At 39.6% G+C, this 19,741-nt stretch overlaps 2 pseudogenes; both read right to left on the minus strand.

The window, feature by feature from the left end:
- LOC142635236 (DNA (cytosine-5)-methyltransferase CMT3-like) overlaps positions 1-19,741 on the minus strand; it is a 101,981-nt pseudogene that overhangs the window by 21,599 nt on the left and 60,641 nt on the right.
- On the minus strand, positions 9,275-14,453 carry LOC142633422 (probably inactive leucine-rich repeat receptor-like protein kinase At5g48380; annotated as a pseudogene).

A 19,741-nucleotide genomic window follows, 5' to 3' on the forward strand; every position in this document is an offset into this window, starting at 1 on the left:
GACGGTGCGCGTCATAGGGAAGGGCCCTTTCGTTACTCCAACTGTCTCCGGCACTCCTATTGTTTCTGGCACTGAAACGATGAGGACAGCCTCCCCTGCCACTTCAATTGAAGAGATCCCTACTCTAGCTTCAAAAAGGCCGTGCTTATCTGATAAAGGGAAGGAGAAGGCTGATTCTGGCTCGTTTACCGTCTGGGACGATGAGAGGCTAGCAGTGGAAAGGGCACACGGGGTCATAACTATTGAGGACTTGAAGGTCTTCTCCGGCGTGCCTTTCAACGAGGTTGCTGCTCGCCATGTCCACAAACTTGTCCAGGTAAAAAGTTCGTGCAGCTTTTAGTTTCTTTCTTTTTCTTTTTCAATGTGTTGACAGCTTCAATTTTCTTTTCAGGTGTTGAGGGAGAGTCTTCATATTACTTCTGAGTGTCTCACTTAGGAGGCTAAGGTGGCATCTCTAGTATCCAGGATAGAGGCATTGGATGCGAAGAATTCGACGCTGAAGAAGAAACTCATCGACTCTATGGGCGAGTCCACCACTCTAAAGGAAAAAATCAAGACTTTGAGTGACGACCTCAGAGCTAAGCGTCACCTGACCCTGGAAAAAGACAAACAACTTTTAGGTGCCAAGGAGAGGATCAAGACCATTGCTACCGATGCTGTTGAGGTTTTCCTGTAAACTGGCGAATTCAACACTATCCTCTTCAGCTGGTATTTCAAGGGTTTTGAATTTCTGAGGAGGCACCTCGTCAAGCATCCCACCGGAGTGGATCTGGAGAATTTAGATTTGGAAGAGGTGGATAAAGAGATGGCGGTTGACAAAACTGCTCAGTCCTCGGCTCCAGAAGGTGATGTTCCTGAGAGTGCCCCTATCGGAGACGCTGCTGCCGATTCCTGAACTTGTCGCTCACTAAAAAATTCTTTTTTTTTTGAGTGCCCGTTGTGTTTTGGGCCTTTTGTAAGCCTATTTTGAGAACAATATCTTCGTCCCAGTGTTTATGGGCCTTGATTAAAGAAAACAATGGTATCTGCTCGCTGTTTTTTGGGCTTAAATTAAATGGGCAATTGCATACTTACTTGATTATGCTTTATGCTCCTGTATTTTTCCTTTCTGTGTCAATGATTTAGCAGATAACATTTTGATCTTTCCTTTTCTTCGTCAACAATTCACTCCCGTCTGTGCGAGTTTTGTTATTTAGTTGATTTCTTGTGCTTGATTTCTTGTGTTTGTTTCTTCAAAAGATGCTTTCTTTTAAGCATGTTTGTTGCAAGGTTCTTGTCTTTTTGGTTTTATCAGTAACCTACATCCGTCTCGACAAAATCTTGTTACTTAACCACTTTTTTGAGTTTTGTTATGACTTGCACCCTTTTAGGGATCTTGTCAATTTTTTGGCTTCGTCAATAACTTACATCCGTCTAAGCGGAATCTTGTTACTTAGCCTTTTTTGTGACTTACACCCTTTTAGGAATCATGTCAATTTTTTGGCTTCGTCAGTAACTTACATCCATCTAAGCGGAATCTTGTTACTTAGCCATTGTTGGGTGACTTTCACATTACAAAATCTGCAATCATCAAAACTTTGGTTGAATAGTCCATTTTATTACTTTCAAGAACAAGTACAATCGTCTGTTACATCTATTGGTAATATTTCTTCAAGTGCTCAATATTCCATGGTCGCGGGAGTCTCTGTCCGTCTATGGTCTCTAGGTGGTAGCTGCCTTGTTTGGAGTAATGGGCAACCCGATAGGGTCCTTACCATGTGGGGCCGAGCTTTCCTTGGGCAAAGTCTCGAGTTGCTGGGGTGACCTTGCGTAGGACGAGGTCTCCTATGTCAAGTCGTCTAAGCTTCACCCTCTTGTTGTAATACTCCGCCATCTTTCGCTAGTACTTCGTCATCTTGTCGAAGGCCTTCTCTCTCACTTCATCTAGACAATCCAAGTTAACTCGTAGCTGGTTGTCATTACTCTCCTCGTGGAACACTTCTCACCTGATGCTGGTTATTCCTACTTTGACCGGGATTATTGCCTCGGTACTGTAGGTGAGTCTGAAGGGGGTTTCTCCTGTTGGGGTTCTTGCCATGGTCCTGTAAGCCCATAAAACTTTTGGCAATACTTCCGGCCAGGCACCCTTTACGTCGTCCAATTTGGCTTTGATAATCCTGAGCAGTGTCTGATTCGTCACCTCTGTCTGTCTGTTTGCCTGTGGATGTCTCGGGGATGAGAACTGGTTCTTGATCCCCAAGCCTGAACAGAAGTCCCTGAAGCTCTGACTGTCGAATTGCCGCCCATTATCTGATATGATCATTCACGGAATCCCAAACCTACAAATAATGTTCTTCCAAACGAAGTTCTGGATTTTGTCCTCCGTGATGGTTGCTAGTGCCTCTACTTCGACCCACTTTGTGAAGTAATCAATGACGACTAGTAAAACTTTTTCATGTCCTTTACCTCGGGGTAATAAGTTGACGATGTCGATCCCCCATTGTGTAAAGGGCCAAGGGGAGGATATCGTCGTTAGTCTCTCTACTGGAAGGCGTTGAACAGTGCCAAATCTTTGACACTTGTCGCACTTCTTGACAAACTCCCTTGCATCTACCTGCATTGTAGGCCAGAAATAACCTATTCTAATAACTTTACTTACCAGTGATTTGGGGCCTGCGTGATCTCCACAAATTCCCTCATGGATCTCCTCCAAAATATATTTAGCTTCTTCTTCGTCCACGCACTTTAAGTACGGCATGAAAAAACCTCTCTTGTACAGAGTGTCGTTCAGGAATGTGAACCTGGCTACTCTCTTCCTGACCTTCCTGGCCTCTTCGATGTCTTGAGGGAGATGCCCATCCTGGAGGAAGGATATGATTGGTGTCATCCAGCTACCTGTGCTTTAGATTGCAAATGTAGGGATTTCCTCAATGCTAGAGTGTTTCTAGATTTCCATCATCAAGCCTATATTCGCTGCTCCTTCCGACGATGCCATCTTAGCGACTTTGTCGGCTAAGACGTTCTAGCTTCTAGGGATCTGCACAATAAATTGTTGTCAGCAGGCTTTATCCGAGAAGTCTACTATCCCAATTGGCTGGCAAATGTCGTCCTAGTGAAGAAAGCGAATGGAAAGTGGAGAATGTACGTGGACTTCACTGACCTAAATAAAGTTTGCCTAAAAGATAGTTTCCTTCTACCAAGGATAGACCAGCTAGTGGATTCTACAGCCGGGCATAAGCTATTGATGTTCATGGATGCTTTCTCAATATATAATCAGATAAAAATGGCTGAAGAAGATCAAGAGAAAACTGCTTTCATCACAAGTCAAGGGTTCTATTGCTATAATGTAATGCCCTTCGGACTAAAGAACGCAAGAGCGACCTACCAGAGGTTAGTAAACAAAATGTTCAGCAAGCAGATTGACAGGAACATGGAGGTGTACGTGGATGACATGCTCGTCAAAAGTAAAGAAGAACTTGCCCATCTGGACGACCTGAAGGAGACGTTCATCACCCTCAGGCAGTACCAGATGAAGTTGAATCCCAGCAAGTGTGCCTTTGGTGTAGCCTTAGAGAAATTCTTGGGATTCATGGTGTCCCAAAGAGGAATAGAAGCAAACCCGGAGAAGGTGCAGACCATACTCAACATTACATCACCCAAGACCGTCAAAGAAGTCCAGAAGCTCATAGGAAGGATTGCTGCACTCAATAGGTTTATCTCTAAAGCAACGGACAAATGATTTCCCTTCTTTAAGACGTTGAAGTAGGCGTTCGCCTAGACTGACGAATGTGAGGCAGCCTTTCAGGAACTCAAGCGTTACCTGAGTAATCCACCTCTCTTGAGTCCATCCAAGGAAGGGGAAAACTTATATTTGTATTTGGCAATATCAACCTCAGTCGTTAGCACAGCCCTAATTCGAGAAGAAGACAAGAAGCAGGTCCCAATTTACTACTTCAGTCAAGCTTTCCAAAGTTCTGAAGCAAAGTACCTAAGGATTGAAAAGATTGCATTCGCATTAATAGTAGCCTCGCGCAAACTACGACCATATTTTCAGGCGAACACTATTCTCGTGATGACGGATCAACCCATCAAGAAATCCATGAACAAGCCCGAAGCAGTAGGGAGAATGGTCCAGTGTGCAATTGAACTCAGTCAGTTCAACGTTAAATACCAGCCCAGGACAGCCATTAAGGCACAAGCCCTAGCAGACTTCATCGTCGAGTTCACCTTCACAGACAAGGACAAACTCACCAAAGAGACAAAATAGTGGACTGTATAGACCGATGGTTCGTCAGCCCAAATGAGGGGAAGGGTAGGGGTCGTCATAAACGCCCCTGACGAAGAAATAGTCAAATACGGAGTTCAACTGAAATTCTCGGCCACCAATAACGAGGCCGAGTATAAAGGGATACTAACGGGGTTGAGACTTGGAAAGGCACTCGGAGCTAAGAACCTGCTAGTCCAGAGTGATTCAAAGCTGGTAATAGGGCAAATTAAGGAAGACTATGAAGCAAAGGAGGAAAGAATGCAGAAATACCTTAAGCTGACAAAGCATCTGATTTAGGAATTTGATAAAGTTGAGTTAACTTCGTCTGTAATTGCTTTGTTTCGTTCTGGGGCAAAGACCAGTCATTTTTGCTGGACAGGCTTTCCTTCCAGATCCACGTTCAGCTTATGCTCAATGATGTTTGGATATATGCCTGGCATGTCCTCGTGACTCCACGTGAAGACGTCCAGGTTTTCTTTAAGGAACTAGACAAGCCTTGCTCTCATCTCTGGAGTCAGTGTCGTCCCTATTCTTGTTGCCTTGGTTGCCTCTCCTTAGACTAGTTCCACTGTCTCCAGGGTATCTATTTTATCTTCTTCTTTCTCCTTGATCGTCTAGGTATGGTTCACCCTTGCTGCCAACACGGCTTGGTAGCACTCTCTGGCCAGGATTTGATCTCCTTTCACCTCGCCAACACCATTTTCTATTGGGAATTTTACTTTTAGGCAGTAGTTGGATGTGGCTGACTTCCATCAGTTAAGCGTAGGCCTCCCAATAATCACATTGTAAGACGAAGGACAGTCTACCACCAAGAAGTCTAACTAACGGGTCAACTACTTCGGGTAGGTCCCCACTGTTACCGTCAATGTCACTATGCCCTTGAAATACACTCTGTCTCCACTGAACTGACGAGAGGGGAGTCAAATGGATGTAGTCTTCCTGGATTTAGCTTCAGCTGCTGAAAAGCAGGAAGGTAGATGATGTCTGCAGAGCTACCATTGCCCATGAGGATCCTCTTGAATCCTTCTATCGTGAGCATTATGACTAAGGGATCGTTATGAGGCTGCTTCACTTCCCTTGCATCTTCCTTATTGAAAGACATGTCTTGGTCCATCCGTCTCTGCTTAAATGGGGGTATCATGTGGACGTTGTTCACCTACCTCTGGTATATTTTCCTGAGGGATCTGAATGACCCACCTATGAACGGTCCCCCTGCGATCGTCTTTATTTCCCCAATCACATTCTGTAGAGGTTGGGACGTGTCATCTTCGTCTCTGGACGAGGACTCGTGCTGGTTTATGTTACTGTCCCTAAATCTACTAGACTCCCTTTCTTCACATACTTTTGCAGCTTTCCTTTCCGTATCAACTCCTCTATTTGCTCTTTTAGATCTCGGCAGTCTTCTGTGTAGTGGCCATGGTCCTTGTGAAACTGGCAGTACTTTTTTTTTTCTCGGACGTTAGGGGATGAATGCAGTGGTCTTGGCCACTTGAGGTAGTGCTCATCCTTAATCTGCGTCAAAATTTTGTCAACTGGCATAATTAGAAAGGTGAATTTTACCGTTCGAGGAGTTTTTTCGTCCTTCCGTTTGTCGCCGTCACTATTTCGATGACTTGGACGTTCCCTTTTTTGTCCCCTATGATCATCCTCTTTCCCTCCCTCTTTTCCCGGATTTTCTTCGTCCATTATGGTGGCTAAGGTATCTTCAGTATTCATATACTTTTGTGCCTTTAAGAGCATCTTTGTCATCATCTTAGGAGGATTCCTTGCAAGCGAAACCACAAATTCTCTTGACTTCAATCCTGCCTTAAAGGTCGTCAGCTGCACTTTGTCATTAGCGTCATCTACTTTCAAGGTTTCTCGAGTAAAGTGTTTCACATATCACCGCAGGGTTTCTTTCTCCTCTTGTCTAATAGTGAGTAGATGGTTCGCTGGCCTCTTAGGACGTTGTCCTCCGACGAAGTGACGTAAAAAGGCGCTGCTCGACTGCTCGAAGCTATCGATAGACAAAGTTGGCAGCTTAGTGAACCATTCCCTTGCAGCTCCTTTAAGAATGGTAGGGAAGGAACGACATAGTATCTCGTCCGAAGGCTGCTAGAGGCCTAGTCTCGTCTTGAAGGTGTTGAGGTGGTCCTGGGGGTCCTTTAGTCCGTCAAACGGCTCAAGCTAAGGCAATCAAAATTTTGATGGCACCAGGCATTCTAGAACCGCCGTAGTGAAGGGAGAGTTTGTTGCCCTGATCATTCTATCTAGGCTTCGGTTCGTTTTCTCCTTAATGGCGTTCCTCAGCTCGTCCATCTCCTTCCTCATTTCTCAAAGAACATTGTGTTCTATTCATCTGGAGTAGTAGGCCTTCGGCAATCACTTCTTCCAAGGCTATCTCCCTCATCCTCCCAGCCAGCTTTGGACCGGTTCTCCTCCTGTTGAAGCAGTAGCCTCATTTCCTGATTCTGCCTGGTGAGCTCTTCAACGGTGGCCGCAAGAGCTTGGACTTGTTGAGCTAAGGCTGTTGAATCCTGGTTGGACTCCATCTGAATATTGAAGTTGGTAGAAACTACGTTTTCGAATCTGAGTACGAAAATGTCGTCCCCATAGACAGCGCCAAACTGATGAAGTACAAATTTGTCAGTCCAAGTAAAAGCATCCAGATGGAACCGAACCTTTTTTCCTGCTGGTATGGAAATGGTAAGGAAGTTTCTTTAGGGTGGTCACAGGTGTGGTGCCTGCGACAACGTCTCTGATGCCAAAGTCAGTATAAAGAAGATCTTTGGAAAGATAGAACAAAAAATAATAATAAGTATTTCTGTGTGTATGTGTTTTCTTCTACCTTCTGCTCGTGCTTGTGAGGGCTTTATATATGCTTCTACAGCCCTTAGCCGTTGTGACAGTTATTGTGGCTTTAATGCCTCTCTTGGTAACGCCTCATGATTAATGATGTGAGCTTTAATGGGCTCCCAACGGTCTGTACAGCTGTCCATGTTACTGTTCAAGGCATTTATTTAGACCACATTGAATGACTTCTTTTCCTTCGTTAGTGATAGGGCTTATATCGTCAATGGCACTTGGTTACTTCGTCTGTCAATGCTACTTCGTTGGTTTGGATGACTTCGTCTGGATAAGTTGAATTTGTCAATCCCATCACTAATGATCAAATAAGTTAGTTACACGTGTCTCCTATATTAACTAATTCTATCACTAACTAATTCAACCTTTCAAGTCTCAACACCAAGCTACGGGTCATTTTGGTCTTCTTGGACTGTTGAACTCTTTGATCTTGAACGTCTTGCTGCTGCATTATCTTGACAGCAAACACTAATAGAGTGCTACCATCTGTCTTTGTACAAAAAGTATTTTTATAATAATAATAATAATAATAATAACTAGTCGCTAACCGGTAGAATGCATGGGATTCTTAAATAAATAAATAAAAACAATATTGCAATTATCATTTGCTGCACTAGATCAGAATGTCTCAAGACTCACTAATCAAATAATACAACTAAATGGAGAAGACCCAAGCATAACATAAAATGTTCACTAATTCAAATATTAAAGGCAAAAATGCAAAACTGACCCTCTAATTTTCAACTTTTTTCATTTCAATCCTCTAACTTTCAGTTTTTTCATTTCAGTCCTCTAACTTTCAATTGTTGTCAATTCGATACTCTGTTAAATCTCAGTTATGTCTTGCTGTTAACTGAGCCAAAACGACATCGTTTTGGTTTTTTTTTTTTAATAAATTTTGGAATTAAAAGAAAATTAAAAAAAAAAACATTTAGGCGTAAACACTTAGACCAGGCGAAAGCATCGTAAACTCACCAAAACTCTCACCAAGCTCCCTATGTCTCACCCTAAACCCAAGCTTTCTCTCTAATCTCTAAAACTCTCTCAAGTCGAGCCTCCATCAAACCTTCATGGCTTAAGCTCATCATCACAAATTAGCGCCGCCACCACAGGCGGTGAATTGCTCCTCATCAAGAACCCCCACCGAGCTCTCCCTCTTCGAAGCTCTCTCAAAGTTCTCATCTCCCTCTTCGATCTAAACCCAAGTAGAGCTTCCTTGCAGAGAGGTTCTTTTCTCAATCTGTGCTCAAAAGCCTCAAAGACTCAATCAAAGCTTTGAAGTCCTGCGAGAAGCTAATGCCTATGGCGGAAACCCTAGGGATCACTCAGTGTTGCATCGATTCGATCTCTTCCAGAGCTTCCTCTACCGATCTAGCGTTGTTCGGTTGGCCGGTGAGCGACGCGATTGACGGAGGAGGTCGGAGTTCGTATTCGAAGCAGCAAATCTTGTGGAATTGGATCGATGGCGACAGCGGCAGTGTTGGTGGTGGTGGAAGAAGAAAGAATGATGTATCTAGGGCTAACAATGCGGAGTTGTCGTTTGAGGATTTGGTACTTCTGAGTTGTGGTTCGCCATTTCCGACATTTTTTTTTTTTTTTTTTAGTTTTCTTTTAACTATGAAAATTATTATAATAAAAAAGTCAAAACAATGTAGTTTTGACTACTCAACAGAAAAAGATAACTGAATTCTAACGGAAGACTACATTGACAAAAATTGAAATTTAGAGGACGGAAATGACAAACTGAAAGTTAGAGGATTGAAATGACAAAAGTTGAAAGTTAGAGGGTCAGTTTTGCATTTTTGTCAATATTAAACATTGTCAAACCTAGTACACAATGTGCTTGTGCCCAATAAAAAATTAGAAAGACAATAGGGGATATAGGAATCCTGTATATCATCTCCATAAAAATACATACATGCCAAAATGATGATTATTCCTCCTTCATAAGATAAAACTCACTTTTTTATATATAAAAAGAGAAAGTACATTATTATTGTACTATTTAACATAACTAATGTCTTAGCTATAATATAGAGATCCAATATAACTTTATTTCCCCATTTTTTCAAGGTCACGAAGCACCCAAAAACTAAAAAAGAAAAAGAAAAAAGACTTGCAGTACAAGACCATAGAAAACAAACTTAAACCCAAATCCATTACCGATTTTCTCTACAGAAATATTACACTTTGGAGTTTGGATGCCATGCTATAATTGGCCTATGTTATTTCGGCCTCTACAATTTCACAAAGGGTACTTGCAGTGGCAATTTCAGTTTGCCTCAATATTTCAGAGCCACTTGTGAGACAATATCTCTCCCCAAAAATACGTATTGTATTGTATAGTTCAAGCGTGGTCGGCCTTTTACTAGGAAAAAGCTGAAGACAAGTATATGCAATTCTAAGTAACTCAAAGATTTCATCTTCGAATCCTCTACCAATCAAAGATTCATCAATCACATTGTAGAGATCAGAAGAGTTCAAAAGATGATCAATCCAATCAACCAATTTCCCATTTGAATTGTTGGCATAATTATTAATTTCAATGGATTCCTTCCCTATAATTAGCTCAAGAAGCAAAATTCCAAAGTCATAGACATCCTTTTTTACATACCCCAACTCCCAAACATCACTGCCTATGAAAATGTTATTGCCTTTTGGGTTCTTGAACATTTCCCCACCAAAATTTGATATTATTGACTCACCAAAATTCGATATCTTGGGCTCAAAATTCTGATCAAGTAAGATAGAGTTTGAACACAAGTTAAGATGGACCACTCGGAAATTGCATTTATGGTGAAGCCATACTAGGCCTCTTGCTATCCCCATAGCAATTTTAATCCTCGAAGGCCATTCCAAGATCTTATGCTTGCCTTTCGCTGCATGTAGCCAATCATAAAGGTTACCATTCGATATATATTTGTACACCAAAAGCTTTTCCTTCCCTTCTATATAGTATCCTAACAGAGGAACTATGTTATTGTGTCTCAATCTACCCAGAGCCAATAGCTCAGAAATAAATTGTTTCTCAAAAGATTGAGAATCATGTAACCTCTTGATTGCAGAAGGCCGACCATTTGAAAGCACTCCCTTGTACATCATTCCGATCTTTCCAAACCCAATGATATTGTCTGCGCTGAAATTGCTAGTTGCCTCACTAAGTTCTGTAATGTTCATTATACAAACCAGTCTCTCCAACTCGGGAACCTGTAGATTAAATAATTTTCCATTTTGAATTACGATTAATCAGAAATTACAATAGAATATAGAAGTCAGCACATGCATGGATCATTGATGTTTTTTAACTATTTTTTGCAAATATGTACAATATTTGCCACTTTTTATTATGGTTTTAAAATTTGGACCGTTCAAATAACCATAAAAGGGAGAGGTTCAAATTTTTTAGAATCAAACAAAGATTAGACCGTGATGACGTCATAATTAATTAATAATTAAGTAAAATATAAATAATGAAATATATATATATATGCATTGTCAATGATGTTTTTAATTTTTACAACTTATATAAGAAAGTTTATAAAAATAATAATGCATAAGAAACATTAAAAGTTTTTTTTTTTAAGTATAAGACTATGAATATATTTGAAAGAATTTTAATTATGATTCTTTTAATACATTCATCCTTTTGAGATGGTTGATATAAGAAAAGATTGTCAGTATTAGGTATAATATAAATAAACAATAATGAAAGTTTCTTTTCATTATTCATATGGGATACTTTTAAGTTTAGTTGTTATGTATTATATTTCCACATGGAACGTTAACAACAGCCATAGTACAAAGCATTCACAGCAACATTGCTGAAATGACTACAAGACACTAAAAACACATGCTACATTAACCTACTATCTCTAGCAACCTGCTATCTCTACACTAAAAAAAATTTGTGTCAGCTACAGTAACCTGCTATCTCTAGCAGCTCGCTGTAGCTGGATGTTAAAGCAAAAACCAATTTTTTTATTCCTACACATGTGTGCCTTGTTTCCATTATCTCACTCTCGCACGTAGACAAACCACCACAACTCCTACCCTTTCTCCCTCCAACCTCTCTCTGCCCAGCCCTATCTCTGCCCAACCCAACCCTCTCTCCCCTTTGCCTAGGCTTGTGCGGTGATTTTTGATGTGTTTGGGTGCCGTGAGTAGGTCGATCGGTGCAATGGGTAGCTTATGTGGTGGGTTAGGGTGTGGCTAGTTCAATCAGTGCAATGGGTCGTTGGGAGCTGTGGTTGGCTGGGTCGATGGGTGTGGCCAGGTTGATCATTGTCATGGGTCGCTTGTCGCTATGGATGTGTTGTGGGTTTTCAGAGTGGTTAGGTTTGTGCGGTGGTTTTGTTGCGGGTTGCTTGTCACCACAATTGTGTGGTGGGTTTTCAGTGTGGCTAGGTTTGTGCAGTTTTGTCGTGGGTCTCTTGTCAATGGTTGTGGGTCGCTTGTGGATATGGTTGTGGGTTTGGGTGTTTGGCAGTAGCTATGGATGTTTGTGAGCTTTTTTGTGGTGGTTGAATGGTTTTTATGGGTATACATGGGTAGAAATTGATTATATTATTTTAATTTGTTATAAGATTTTTTAATATTTTTTTAATGTATTATACATTAAAATAGAACCTTTGATATTTAGTGTATTGTCAAGTGAGTTGTTAAAATAGATAAAACAAATTTTTGAGTTGCTAAAAGCTATATTTTTTTGAGAACTTTGATATGATAAAATAGATTTTTGGCAAGTTGAGAACTGATCCACTTTGTAGTCTTGGACCCAAGTTCCATACCTGCTACGAGTAATATCGTTTTTAACTTATTTTAATTGATTTTTTCGGACCAAAATGGTACCCGGTTCCTAGTTGAACCGGCCAGTGTGGTCCATTTTTTAAACATTGAGTTCACTGATTGATTTGTATTGATTTTCTAAATATATATTTTTTTTTTTAGACCCCTTAAAGTAGATTGTTTAATCTAATGTATTAGCCAAGTAGTTACTTAAATTAATTATTTAGATATAAGTTAAATAACAATAAATCATATCATGTAAAGATAAATAACACCACAATATGATGACCCTGAAAAACCAATGAAACCAACAGAAGTAAAAACCTAAAGAGGATTTGATCTAACTATCTTCAAGGTAAAACAAATCCACTAATAGAGAATTGGAGTTTTTACCAAAAATTTAACCCTAAAAATATTGCTACCTCCAGTAGTAACTTACTAACACGACCATATGCAAACTCCGAATCTACGGACTCCTTCTCTCTTGGATTTGCAGCACACAAGCATCCACGCTTGTGACTTTGAGAACCAACTCAAAGGTTTCAGATCACGGTTTGTTGATCTATGCAACAACTAGATTCCACCAGCACTTGATTGTAGATCTTGTTATGGTAGACACTTGTAGAGTTAGAAGGTATAAAACCTCTCAGATCTCACAAGATTAACTCACAAGTCTTCCAAAAGTCTTCAAAATGTGGCTAAGGTTTTCCTTTTATACGTAGGAGTATTAAACTGAAACCCTAAACGTTTTCGTGGGCTTGGGCATGTTTAAAAATTCTGCAGAAATTATTTTTTAGCGATTCTCGATCGGTCGAGCCTCACCTTTTGATTGGTCGACCTTCACAAAAAATTAATTCTTCTTCCTACAGCTTGTAGAATCTTGAGTTATGACCTGTACAACTTTGAGCAATGTCTAACACTTATCCTAGACATGTTTTTGTGCTCGGTTTGCCAACACATACAAGTTGAAATTCTAAACATTAAATCTTAAATCTTTACAACCTAACAATTATTGTTTTGCATGCTTAAGAAACTGGACTTTAGTCCGATTTCCAGTTAATCTGGTCGGACTGTTTAGTCTGGTTCGAATTTAAAAACCATGCTTTTTATGCATCTACAATATAAATTTACATTGCAAGAAGAATATAAGGGAGAGTTTTCCTTTTCACAATTGTTGACTTGCATATTAATTAAGTTGTTATTGATTTTCCTTGGAACCACCATTAACATCTTTTTATTTTCTAAAATTTTTGTGAAAAAGATTATGACTCTAGACTTTTAGGAAACAAAGTGAACAATAAAATTCTATTAACCAACAGAATCAAAGAGTTATTGATTTATCTCTGACTCAATTATTACCCAACAAAAGTCAGTTGAATAAAGGATGACCGAACCTTTTCTTTTTCTTTTCCTTTTTTTGATCATTGGGAATTAATTCCTAATTTTTTTTAATAAATGATGGTATACTTATGCTACTAAATCTAAACCACAAAAATTTTGACTGATAAAGGGTAGTTTTGTTACACACACCCTGTTAGCGTGGAAGAGTATTTATCCTTCAATTAAATCCCAATTTTCTTAATAAACGATAGCTTTCTTATGCCATCCAACTATGAGACTTTTGAACGATTATTCAAATATTTAAAAGAGCGAGAAAAAGTACCGGTATGATTTCTTCTTGGTGAAGGCCCTTGTTTGGCAATGGAGTAATTTGATCAACTTGTTTACCCTTGTTCTTCCTGCACTCCTCCAACACTGTTGTCTTTGTGGGCATTGTTTCATTCTTCACATATGATCTCTTGCACAGTAAAATATATGGATTTACAAAAGAACAAAATATTATAAAACCAATTTAAAATCCAATTTTGAATGAACCTTCAAAACTACATCCATCATCATTTTTACAGCAATCCAAAGGCCCTCCACAAAGTCCACTATTATTTACATAGCTCTCAGACGTGATTGTATCCCTGCTGACAAAGTCTGGCACTGGCCCCGACAACAAATTGTTTGCAACATTAAAATCACTTAGCAAGCTGAGCTGGCCGAGTTGCTTAGGGATTCGACCCTTAAGCCTATTGTTGTCAAGTTTTAGGGACTCTAGACTAGAGCAACTAGCGAAGCTCAATGGGATTTCCCCGGACAAGTGATTGTTTGAGAGATTGAGCATTTTTATAGATGGTAATATGTAGTTGATATCTTGTGGGATTGAACCTGAAATTACATTACCTGAAAGGTCTAACATTAATAGTTCGCTGCAGTTCACAAGGCCCCTAGGGAACTCGCCTCTGAGCCCCTTGTTAGCTAGATCTAAACCTCGTACCCTAAATGAGTTCCAACAAGTGACCCCAACATACTTACAGAAAGAACCTTCTTTAAGTTTGTTGAAGGTCCAAGAAGATTTTATGTTATTGAGAGGGTCCTCTAAGGAATCTGTAATTGATTTCAAGCAAGAGATATCACTTAGGGTACCAGACCTCAGGCTAAATGTACCTGGCAATAATGACCAGACAAGAATGTGGAGCAAAACCAGAGCTCTTGCATTAAGAAGCATCTGGGTTTGAGATTTTCGCAGCATGAGTATTGACACGAATAAGATGACAGGAATTAGATGGAATAATAAAAGGAAATTAGATTGTAAAATCTTTTGCTTATGTAGAAGCATCAAACCACATAAGAAAAACAACTCATTTGGATGATATAGCAGGAATGAAAGTCTGGTCAATATATCGGTACTAAAAAGTCAAGAGTAGGACCAAATGTGAACCACTTGTTCTTCGCTATAAAAGAAAGAGCGTGTTTCCTTTCATCTTCAAAGAAGGACAAGCCCCTTACATACGCTAACAACGAACGTTTTCTTCTAACGAAGTCAATTACAGAGTTAATGCGGGTCAATTACGGAAATAGGGTGGTTCCGTGCTTTTTAGAAGGACACACCTCATTTCTTTCAACCACCGGCCAGGAAAATAAGAAAGATGGATTGAGATCCCATGCAATACCTAGGGTATTGCATGGTGTGCAATTGCACAAATCTCAGCCATCCATTTAATCCAATGACTCCTTATTTTGACACCTCATCAGGACACGCTGGCAATCCGTGTGCTCCCTCAACTTTTCATTTTAGCTTCACTTCTCAATAAAACACTCCCTCTTCTCTCTTTCTCTCCCACTTCAACCGGTGTCTCTCTCGCCTCCACCACTCTCTCAACCTCATCATCACCGCTGCCAGCATACCAAACTCAGACCCATCAGCAAAATCGAAGAAAAAACATCACACTCCCTTTCTCAGCCACCTCTTCTCAAATATTCTTCTCTTTCCTAGAAATTTCAGCAACTCTCTCTCTCTCTCTCTCTCTCTCTCTCTCTTTGAGCTCTGCTCTTAAAAACCTCTCCTGTGGCGTTTGGTACGAGGTAATATTTTAGGATTCTCAGGAATGTTTAAAAATTCCTATGTTTGGTTGCGAATCACGCTAAGGAATCAGATGTCAGGGGAATGTGGATTCCCCTCTTAGTAGAAATGTGGATTCCCTTTAAAACAGGTGGGAATCCAGATTCCCAAACTTAAAGGAAATTGTATTTTTTATAAATTGACAATTTTAACCATTTTTCATTATCATTTAAGCAATTAAGATAAAATATAAAACAAATTATTATGGATTAAACTCTTTTAAAATTATTATTAAGAATAAAAGCATTTGAGAATTTAAATAGTTATTTTTGTATTGTATCTGTCATTTTGAAATGTTAGACTATAATTTTAATGAATTTTTCATAATTAATAGTTTATATTTGGTTTTTCATTATTTATTTAGAGGAAGATTTTTTTTTTTAAAGAACTTGGTAGTTCACATTCAAATCTAAGGATAGAATAGGAAAAATAAATAATTCATTTAAGATTCCTGGGAATAAACCAAGCGTTATCATCTCACATTCCTAAGAATCTTAAGATATTCCCAATGAAACCAAACATAGGAATAACTACATTCTTAGGAATGTGATTCCTACGAATCTAGATGCCAAGAGTAATGTGGATTCCTCGTACCAAACGCCACATCCTTTTCACTTCAACTTTCTCAGCCTCTAGTAGAAGAACCGAAAAGAGAGAGAGAGAGAGAGAAATGGCGTTTTTCTGAAGCTCTACCTAGCGATCCAAAGGTCAAAGAGAAGATCTTCAAAACCAAGTGTGCTCAATGCCACACCGTTGACAAAGGCGCTGGTCACAAGCAAGGTATTCACTTTTTTTTATTTTTTTTTATTAATTTTTATAAGTATTCAATTTGGTTGCGGCGTGTTTGGATCTGAGTGATAATTCAAAGTTTGTGACTTTAGCTCATGTGTATTGGATTTTTATTGTGTGGTTTTGATCTGTTGAGATCTGTTTAGGTTGAATGAACTGTTTTTTGTTAATTATGTGGATGTAGTTGAAATGAAATTTGCTTAGATTTGACTGGTTTTGATTCGAGTGATCTATTTGGCTGCTTAGAAAGTTGAAGAAAAAAGAAGAAGAAATTTTTATTTCTATAATGTTATTCTCTTAATAGAAACAGTTTTTTGAGCTGGAATTTATTTTTGAAGGCTGTTTAGTGATATGGGAATTGTCAAGCAATCTTTAAGTATATAATTTTGAAAGAGTTGGAGAAATAAAAATATAATTTTGAAAAAAAAAAAAAGTAAGATTGATTTTTTGTAACATGAGAAAGGATTATTTTGTATATTATGAAGACCCAACAAAAATAGGTAGCCTTGGTCTGACATGGAAGAATATATTGTGTATATTTTTTCATGGTGAATTTCATTTTGTTTTTCTGTCTTTTTTTAAAAAAGTTGTTTAACTCTTATTTTGCACATTGTTGCTGGAAGATGTACCTGAAGAATCTGCTACTCTAATACTGAATTTTAGATTTAGATTTGGAGTGTAAGACTTTAGATTTGGAGTGATTAAAAGCCGCAAAACTTACTCATTGGTGGGTGTGTAAGGCTTTTGATGCTGCTTTTAAAAGATATGGACTGTTTTCCATATTTGTTTTTATTTATAAGTAGAAATTTAGTACCAAAGTAGAAAATTTTTCAGGTACATCTTCTTGCAACTTCTTTAGGGAACAATAGAAGAAGCTCACGTCTGGCCTTTAGTTATTTTCTGTTGTTTAGGCCCTTTTTGTCGAGCCAGCCCCCCCTCCTCAACCTCATCTTGTCTTTTCATTTTAAGGTTGGGTATGGGAAGCAAGTTACCTGGAGGAGGAGGAGGGGGTGGGGGATTGGTAGGGGGCTGAGACCCCGAAGCGCCCTTCGTAGTTTGCTTACCCCTGTCAGCAAGAATAGCCTTCAAGCCTCTCCCTTTTTGCAGAGACATATTTTCTTCCTCTTCCTCGGCGCTGCTATCTACATGGGCAACTATGAAATCGGGATATCTAATACCCAAACTTTTATCTGATTCGCTTTCTTCATCCAAAAGGTAGACAACGGGGCCTTCTGGCGTTTTCTCTACTTCCTCAAGTCGAAATTGGTCTATTTCCTCCTCGAGAGATAAGCGTAAGGAGATAGATTCCTCTCGGGAAGCTGCTGCTTCAGGGTGTGTAGGAGGGGGAACTGCTGCTATTGGGCGTGCAAGAAGAATGACAGAAAATTCATCAGCCAAGTCTTGTCAGGCGAGAAATCCTGATTTGGAGACGTGTATTCTTTGGCGCCTACGGTTGCCCTCTATTATGGCATTACCTACGTCTTGGAAGATGGTTGATAGTAGCTCAAAGCCTAAGATGAGATGGACTGCCCTCAGCTGCCAGTCTTCACTCACAAATACCTCGGACCTTAAAACTCTGTTAAGGTCTTTGATGTTTGTTAAGCTTAAGCGGGGTGACACGTGTCGCTTATCTGCAAAAACATTCGAGGATCAAATCAAGGTCAGAACAATGAAATCCGATACCAAAAGGAAATGAACATAAAACAAGAGATGAATAATAAGGTTAATAGAGCTAAATCCCATACTAAAGAGCCTAATCCTATGGAATCACACTTGGTTTTCCCTCCTCAACTGGGTAGTGAAGGCCGTCGTGCCACTCCCCAGAGGCGATGAGATAGTCATCTTTCATGCCCTTGTTGGACTTAGGAAGATACGATATGAGCCTGACAACGCTAGACCTAGAGTTGAGGTAGTAACCCGAGTCAGCAAGTGAGCGACACTCATACATATGGACAACGTCGTGCCATGTAAGTCTCACACCCATCTGCTCATTGAGAGCGCCAACACAACCTAAAATTCTAAACACATTGGGCGCACATTGGTGAGGGCATAACCTATGGTTTAACAGATAGTCTCGGGTTACGTTCCCCATAGGGAGTGTCATTCCCCTTTCTATGAATGTGATTATGGGAATGACGACCTCCTCTTCTTGCCTATCAGTATATATCTGGTTTGGGGCACGGTACCTCAAACCAACTCCTTGGGGGATGTGGTATTTGGTTCGGAAGCCCTATATACTGGCGGGAGTGTCTACTAAACCTTTCAATCTACCCATTTGGACAAAACAAAAATGAAGATTTAGAAAAAAGGGTTAAGATTATGGGGCCGAGAAGAAAAAAATGTGGGAGCGTGAAAACTTACTGGAAAAAGAATAGATGACTCTTCAGAAACTTCTTGGGAGTTAGAAAAGTGAAGGATTCTTAAGAGCTAACTAGTTTATGAAATAATGAGAAAATTGTGATCTCCCAGGCAATTTATATGAAAGACAGGATCGAGTGGGAGTTATCCCACTCAAAATTCAAGGAAACACTCTGAACCATAGAATTGGCATCTCACCATTGAATGTAGAAGACAGGGCGCCACCTGGAGCATTTAATGAGCCATCACGAGCTACGAAGCGTCAGAATAGTTACAAGGGTAGGGAATGAAGTTCTCACGTGTGAAGGTCAAAGAAGCGTGTAGGAGCTGTTGTGCTAGATCAAAACCCCAATTTTCTCCTCAGATGGAAGAGAAAAGTGGAGTTTTAAGGGGTTTCTGTGGGGGTAAAAGGCCCAACAGGTGCTTTCGGTCCATGGGCTTTGTTTAAGGATCATTACTCATCCGAGGACGGATTAGTAACGATAAGGATGTCAGATTTGGAGACCCAAGCGTTATTTGAAGATGAAAATATGTTTCTGGGGGCACAGAGAGCAAGAACAGTTGGGAAATGTCTTAGAGAAAGCTGCTACCACCGCATTGAATGCTCTATACCTAAGTCTCTGGCCGCATTATTAAGGAAGTGATATCTGAACAGTGAATCTCAGTCTTACAACTATTACCCAAAGACTTTCGGAATGGGTGGATGGGACAAGTATCAACGTTAGCAGTCTGGACTTACATGTGGAGAGTAAAAATGAGGGGCGAGGTGGAGTATAAGAAGGAATTAGGCCCCGAAGAAGAGGGGATTGAGAAAGAAAAAGAAAAACACTGTAAACTGAATATTGTTAATTAATCTTTAAGTGAAGAGAAATATAAGCACTTGGTTCTCGGCTTGAGTCCGAGGATAAGTTTCATCTTATAAACTTGTTCATCCTTATCATTTCGTAACCTTGGGCCATTGTTTTTATCATTTCGTAACCTTGGGCCATTGTTGTTACTGTTTAAGCTCATTAGAATCAAAATTTCTGACTCACACTCTATAAATTTATTGTATTGGGCACTTTGGACTTATACCTCCTTCTTGTTGGGCCTAGACACGAATTGCGTCCTTACAATAACTATCTGAATAATTAGCTGTAACTTGATACTTTAATAAAGTTGTATTTAAATTGAATTAATTATTTTAATAATTAATTAATAACATGTCAATATATATTAATTTTATGATTTATAATATATACACATGTACTAGCATGAATGTTTAATTTGTA

This window comes from Castanea sativa, chromosome 5 (genome assembly GCF_040712315.1).
Source record: "Castanea sativa cultivar Marrone di Chiusa Pesio chromosome 5, ASM4071231v1".
Lineage (NCBI taxonomy): Eukaryota > Viridiplantae > Streptophyta > Magnoliopsida > Fagales > Fagaceae > Castanea > Castanea sativa.